This window comes from Propithecus coquereli, unplaced genomic scaffold (genome assembly GCF_000956105.1).
Source record: "Propithecus coquereli isolate 6110/MARCELLA unplaced genomic scaffold, Pcoq_1.0 Scaffold81, whole genome shotgun sequence".
NCBI lineage: Eukaryota > Metazoa > Chordata > Mammalia > Primates > Indriidae > Propithecus > Propithecus coquereli.
Genome location: NW_012154285.1, coordinates 5,669,639 through 5,677,712, shown reverse-complemented (window position 1 = coordinate 5,677,712; position 8,074 = coordinate 5,669,639).

The following is an 8,074-nucleotide window of genomic DNA, read 5'->3' as shown; positions in this document are numbered from 1 at the left end:
GTGTCTTTGAACATCTCAGTTGGCTGAGTTCAAAGTGTTTGTAGTCTTAAGACCTGGCACTGAGCCACAGATAGCTAAGTATCTGTGAGCACTTACTGCATATAGAACACCACTATAGATGTTTTCAACAAATGCAAAAGAAATAACTAGGAAACAAAGTTGTTGCAAATACTAGTGTGGTATTTTAAATTCTAGTTTCAAGTCTTTTTTTTTTTTTTTAAAAAGTATTCCTGATTTCAAGGTGACAGCACCAGTGCAAAACCATACAGAAAGACAGGTGATGGCCATGCTTATGTAGCTAAATAGCCTGTAGAATACAGTTGAAACCCATCTGTTGAAATCACTGATTTGGTACACAGACAAGGTCCGCCCACATCTAACATAGTGGTCAGCACAGATGTTAACATAATGTCCTTGTTCTTGAAGCACCTTGATTTAAGGCTAGAGAGTTCTCATAAATAGAATATGGAACGTGGGGATTAGGAACAATAATCGAGTGCTGAACCATGAAGAAGGCATCGGGTTAGACTGATGGAAAAGAAGATAAATCACCTGCTTCCCAGTGTGGGGCCATCCTGGGAGTTTGAAAGGGAATTCCAGTTGCTGAGGGGTGAAGGTACAAGATAAGCTACCAAGCTAAGGCAAGGTGAGTGTCATGGTACCCAAGGAACCGTCAAGCCGTCGCAGGGAAGTGCATGAACAATGGTAGGTTTGTTTTGGCAGTTGCAGGCTGTGACGTGAAACGGACCAACAGAGACAGGGTCTCATAATCCAAGTATCACATAAATTTAGTAGTAGAGGGGACAAAGCTGGGGATCTGCGTGGGGACAGAAGGAATGTTTTGCTGATGTTTGGTATATAGAAGACATTGAAGAATGCCTTCCAAAAAGTAGGTTAAAATAGGTTTCAAGTGCTGTGTGCCCATTTTCCCATCTTGAGAAAAAGACCCAGAGCTCGTTCAACCTTACAGATCATCTAGCTCGAATCTGCAGGGATGGTTTTGATGAAAAAGTTTTTTCAGTTCTGCAAATCCAATACACACAGCCTAAACTGGAATACGACAGCCTCTGCCCCAGGCTTTGGTTTCCTCACCTGTAAAGCAGAGAGAACTGGGATACTAACCGGATGGAATTACGAGGATTAACCCACCAAAACTGTCTACAACTTGCCTTATACATAAGAAATATTCAGTAAGCTACTGAATATTTAATGAGACACCAAAGAATATTCCTAAGATCTAAACCAATGGCAACACAAAGGAACTTAAGATTACATTAGGAAAACTGGTCCAAGCACAGGTCAGTTTTCATTCATCCTTGCGGACTTGTGTGTGAGCTTCAGAAGGTGAAAGTGGAGACAGACGTCAGCACTGGCATCCCCAGCCTACAATCGAAGTAGAGCGAGTCCTGGCAGTGATGCCTCCCTGAGTCGGTGCGTGGTAATAACCGGTCGGAGTTCACGTCATTCCCTCTGATCACCGCTGCTTCAGTAACTCCAACAGGCTTGGCGTTTGGATTTATTACAAATAATCTAAATTACACAGGTAAGCTTTTTAGTTGTGAGAATTATGTATATGTGAATTTTGTCAGTTACCTGAAGTATAAATACAGGATTAAATAATCATCTCAGGTAACCATATAAATAATTTTGTAATCAAAAAGTCAAAACTAAATTTGCAGTAATTAGGGAAATAGATAAGTTCACTTTATACTCTTGTGGTAACAAAAGTGTGTAAGAATTTAAAAATACAAGGCATGCAAAACACTGGAATAGAATCAATGTGGCAACAATCTTTTAAGTGCTTCAGAAAATATTCAGAAAGCATGAAGCACTGCCCAAAGCTTGAGGTTGAGGGATTGTGTAAAATTAAATCATTGGCATCAACCAGATGTTTTTAACTCTAGGAACTAAGGAGGAAGATATAAATCATTACCTTGCTATTGGGATGGAATAGAACACCCAATTCGGTGGCAGGGGCCAGCCAAAAGGCAACTTGCTCTTTCACCAGCCTTAGGTAAAAAAGTAGCATCTGTTTAATATTGCAAGTGTACAGGTAACACAGGAGCAGTGAAGTGACTGAGGGCACTAACAAAGTATCATGTCAGCCCAACATCAAACTTTGAAAAAAATTTTTTTTCTTTTTTTAAGTCAGAGTCCCCACTCTGTGCCTCAGGCTGGAGTGCAGTGGCGTCATCACAGCTCACTGCATCCTCCAACTCCTGGGCTCAAGCAATCCTCCTGCCTCAGCCTCCCAAGTAGCTGGAACTACAAGCAGGTGCACCCTACCCGGCTAATTCTTTCATTTTATTTTTGTAGAGATAGGATTTTGCTTTGTTGCCCAGGCTGGTCTTGAACTCCTGGCCCAAAGCAGTCCTCCTGCCTTAGCCTCCCAAAGTGCTGGGATTACAGGTATGAGCCACCATGCCCAGTCAAATTCTGACAATTTTTAGAATTGAATGATGGCACTTAAGTTTTTTTGACAGAATTTCAAATGCATCCTTGTGTCCCAAACAACCAGTTCTCTAACAGTGACGTTTAGCTATGACCAAACACTGATTTTAATTCTCATTCAGTGAAGGCGTACATTTGGTGCAACCTAGGAAAAATTCTAAAATGCCATTTAAAAATGCACGTTCCTTTTTTCTTCTAGCCATCCAATTAGCACAGTGTATCGAATACCGAGTCTCCCTGAGAGGACCAGCCCACACACCAGTTGTTCAGGGCTGGTGAGCGAGAAAACAGTAAACCAGTTGTTATGTTCTTGGACAGACTGGGTGCTTGACCTTTCCTTGGCAAGTAATGGAAGGTGTGGCAGAGAGATCAGGTGGGATAAGGGACGTTCTTGCTGAGGGTGGCAGAAGTTAATTTGCAAACTGCCAGAATGTGCCCATGCACCAGCTCCATGAGCCTCAAGAGGAGCCAGATTACCTATTATTACCAAAGTGGAATTGCTGCTTTCCAAGCTTTGATTACCCACCCACGAACACCATATATCTTCCTTCTCTGGTTAGTACTTACCCTTCAGATTAAGAGAGAGCCGGAGTTGGCAGATCATAGACTAGAACAATCCCCCAGGCAGGAGGCTGTACAGTGTAAGTGATCAGATGCACGCGTTCAGCATGGATCAGGGTGGGGGTTGGTTGGCTGGATTTAGCTCATCAGCTTGACTTAGATTGGTTTCAGATGTGCCCCATGTTCCTCTTGCTGTCTAGGGCCATTGGGTATTTCTGATGACGATGGACTAAGGTAAGGACAGGAGAGAAATCGGGCAATTTTAAGATTTGCTGCAGTGCAAATTGCTTACTGAGTGTGCAGTTTGGTTGTCATAAATGGTACATTTTTATAAGGTTATTGTAAAAATCCATAATCTTGCTTTTAATTCAAAACTTCAACCTATTTTTTGCATTTATAGAATGAACGTGTTGAGAAAGGTGATCTGCATTCTCTTCCCAACTCCAGAAAGCTAGAATTCCTCGAAGACAATGCTGTTCGAAATTTCTTGACAGGTGGAACCCTTCAAACAAAATCATACCAAAGGCCTCCTGTGTAAAATGAATAAAATCAGAACAGCTCTGTTAGAAGCAGGAGCTAGGGGCTGCTTGTCCCCCACCAGCCACCAAGGATTGAAACCACTGCTCTAAGAGAAATATTGGCTGCTACGGACAGGCCTGTGTGTGTAGACTGGCATTGGTAAGATGTCAGTATGGCCTGCAAGGAGAGCCTTCCCAGCCTGTGATGCCTTGTCTGAAATCCACGTAGCTAAGAAATTCAAGTGTTCTCCGGGTAGAAAGTCGAACAAGTAACCATTTTCAGAGTTATTTGGCTGGTTTTTATTTCTTAGCATAGCAGAAACAGACACAGTAGATCAGGAAAGCATTCTGCAGATTTAAACAAAATAATCCTTTAGGAAAACAGGGTTTCATTGACGGGGTTCCAGTGCCACTTTTTTGTTTCTTGGTTTGGTGCGTGTTCACATGTGATTTAATTATATTTCAATATGTGTGTATGTATAAGGTATACTGTCATTTTATGTGTTATGTATTTTATATACTATGTACAGTCACATGTCACTTAATGACAGGGATATGTTGAAGAACGCATCATTAGGCAGCTACGTCACTGCGCGAACGTCACAGAGCAGCGCACTTACAAATGCAGACGGTGTGGCCTGCACACACCTAGGCCAGGTGGCATAGCCTGTTGCTCCCGGGCCACAGCTCTGTGCAGCACGTTCCTGTGCGGAATACTGTAGGCAACTGGAGCACAATGGTGAGTGTGTGTGTATCTAAGCATACCTAAATGTAGAAAAACTATAGGAAAAATACGGTATTATCTTACAGGACCACCATCGTATGCAGCGGTTCATTGTTGAATGAAAAGTCTTTGTGTGGCATTTGACTGTATTTTTAGTGTCTGGTGAAGTATCTTAATGCTAAAGAATACATAAAACACCCACGTACCCATCAGGCGGGTTAAGAAGTAGAATATTGCTGGTATCTTAGGACCCCCGTGCCCCGTGTGTACCTCCCAGTTACATACTTATCTCCCTCCTTCCAGAGTTAACCATTATCTTGAATCTGAGATTAATCATTTGCTTGTTTTTCTGTATTGTGTGTGCATCCCTAAACGATGTATTGTTAAATTTTGGCGATTTTTGAACTTTTAGAACTTCATAGAGAATTGTACTGTGTGCGTGTACTTTTTTTTTTTTCTAAAGAGGCAGAGTCTCACTCTGTCGCCCAGGCTAGAGTCCAGTGGTGCCATCATAGCTCACTGCAACCTCAAACTCCTGGGCTCAAGCGATCCTCCCACCTCAGCTTCCTGAGTAGCTGGGACTGCAGCCATGTGCCACCATGCCTAGGCCCTGGTAATCTTTTTTTTTTGTAGAGGAGTCTCACTATGTTGCCCAGGTTGGTCTCGAACTCCTGGACTCCAGTGATCCCCCTGCCTCAGCCTCCCAAAGTACTGGGATTATAGGCGTGATCTTCCACGCCCATCCTGTTTTGTGATTTTTGACAGAGTTGTCCATTTTCCTTGCATCTTTATCCACGGGGATTCTCCGTGGCCTGGGCTGATGTCGAGTTCCTCCAGAGATGACAGTTTGCCTCTGCTGGTAGGCTAGGGCGGTACCAGCCTAGAATCTTCAAGGCTTCACTTGACATTTTTCACATCATACAGGTCCCATGAAATTAGGCCACAAACCTGCAGGGACTAGTTGTGAGTTCTCGGGAGAGAGCTTTTTTGCTGAGAGTAACAGAAATCCCATTGGTGATAACTTACAGTATTTATATTATGCATGTGTGTTCATTTTGATGACTAAACAGTGAAATCATACATCTTCCAGCCATAGAGAACTTTCTGAGTTAATAGTTTCTAAACAATATAGATGGGTGAGATTCAGTTTAAGCTTTCTATTCCTTTAGGAGCCATTTGTTACAAAGAAGTAGGAAAACTAGCTCAAAACTCTAAGGTTTTCTGCAGACTTTGCTGATCAAGCTAGCTCTTGCATAAGCAGGGTACCCATTTCTATAATGAGTTGATGGATATCTGTAGCCTTGAGCTAGTTATGCTAGTTCTTGAGTCTACAGGGGACCATGTGGGCAGCATCTGAAAGCCATTCCTCCTCCTGACGGCCATGCTGGGCGGTGGTTAAGGCTTGGGCTTTGCAGCCAGAGGCCTGGGTGGGAATCCTTACTCTTCCTCTCTGGTGTGTGCCCTTGGCCAGTCATTTAACCTCCCTGTGCCTCAGTGTTTCCCTTGGTTAAAACAGGGATGGTGACTTTTACATCCATGGTTGCTGTGAGATGAAATAAGTTAATATATGGAAAGAACTGAGACCCAGACCCATAAAAGCTGTGCAGTAAATATTAGGTGTTATCTTTTGACTACTTCTACCACCAAATCCAGGTAGCATGGATGAAAGGTGTAAAATAAAGTAACAACCACAACGACAAAAACCAAAAAAGAAAAAACTTCCATCCTCCTACCACCATGTAGTTGATAGTTTGCTAAAAAGCACTGCTATGAAATTCTGTTCTATAAAGATCCACAAGTAACACAGAGCCAACTGGGAAAATGAAGGGAAAATAATTTCACAGTTTCAACAAATCAATTACAAAGTAATTTATTCTTTTATTTCTTTTTTTAGCATGATTTAACCTTTGTAATTAATTTTTTTATAGATGTAATAACATGTAAATCATTTTTTAAAAATCTAAACATCCCTATGCATGGGGTGGGGGCAGAAGGGGGTATGGGAGATCTCTGTACCTTCCTCTCAATTTTGCTCTGAACATAAAACTGCTCTAAAACGGTATTTTAAAACAAAAATGCGAACACTATAAAATGTTAAAGTAAACGTTCCCTTTGCCTCTGACGCCCCAGGCACTCTGCCCAGATGCAGCTGTCCCGTCTGGTTTCTGCACCTTTCAGGGGTATGCTGTGCTCACAGCAGCAAGTGTGAGCATGTACCTTCCTAGCAGATGGTTTGGAAACACCGTTTCCATCACTTACTGTATCTCGTAGACCTCCCATATTTGTACATACAAAGCTCCACTTCATCAATTTCAACTCAGCCCCTGATTCTAATTTTTCAAAAAGCTTATTGAAAGACTATTCTACCTTACTTTGTTGAAAATAGATGTGAAGGCAGGAGTACAACAGAAAAAAGTGTGGGGAAAAAACCACATGGGGACTGGACCTGTTTTACACCAATAGAGCTGACAGTATTACCTGGAGATGCTTGTTCTTTGTCACAAGCCACGTTCCCAGCCTGGCCCACTGTGTTGGGCCAAAAGAGGACGAGAGCTCAGGGGGCCCCAGTCGACCCTAGGATTGTGCGGGAAGGAATGGCAGGGGCCGCACCCCTGAAAACCAGCCTGGGGGCCCAGGGGCCTGCCAGGTGGGGCTGTTGTGTCCATTCACAGCGAGGTGCTTTAGCTAAAGCAGCGACCCCCCGTGTCCATGTACCCAGGGAGGCTTGTTCTGGCTTTTAGATTGTTTTTATGTAGGAAATGTTCAAGCATGTGGTTAAAAACTATTTTTTTCTGAACGCATAAAATGATATACGGTGAAAGATCCCCTAAACCCCCGTTTTCCTTCCCAGGGACAACAACTTACTAGTTCTGTGGATTTATAAGGATAAATGTTGATCCTTTTTTCTTTACACACATTTTTTACATACTCCTACATTTTGCTTTAAATAAGTATACTAGCCTTCCTGCTGCGCCTGTTAAAAAAAAAAATAATAAGTATACTAACCCATACTGAATAATAAATTCTTGGAGATCATTCTAAATTATGTGTAAATACTGCTGCCTTATTTTTTTTTTTAAGAACTATGCAGTATTCCTTTGTGTGGTTGTACCATAATTTATTTAACCAGCCCCCTATGGGTGGACTTTTAAATTGTTTGCCCTTGCTTGCTACTGTAAGTGACGCTGGAATCAATGCCCCGGCGTACTTAGGCGTACACATGTTCGGTGTAAGTGCCGTCTGTCGGATAAATTCCATGCAGTAAAGTTGTTGATGGAAGTGGGGAGGTCCTTCTCTTTACATTTCAATAGATTTGGGGCACACAGTTTTTTTGATACGTGGGTGAATCGTGTAGTGGTGAAGTCGGGGCTTTTAGGGTACTCGGCACCTGAATACGTTGTACCGGAAAGGCAATTTTCGATCCCTCCCCACTTGCGAGTCTCCGCAGTCTCATTTACCGCTCCGTGTGATCACGCGCACCCACCGCTCAGCTCCCACCTGTGAGTACACGCGTTGCGTTGTCTGTGTTTCCAGCCCTGAGTTACTTCTCTTGGGATAATGGCTTCCCGTTCCATCCACGTTGCTTCAGGTCCATTTGTTTTTTAACTTCTCATTCTAAGCGTGTCCATTGACATCCTCTTCCTCCTTGCCGAGGCTGCTTTCGCTCCGGCTCATCCTGGCCCTCTGAGGCAGCCTCAGAGGTTGTTTGGAGGACAAGTAATATTAATACATATTTTCCTAAATAAATATTGCATGAAGTTGTTAAGTTGAAAGCTAATTCATGCTGTCAATCACTTATGGTTCTCCTTGAAAGAGGCAG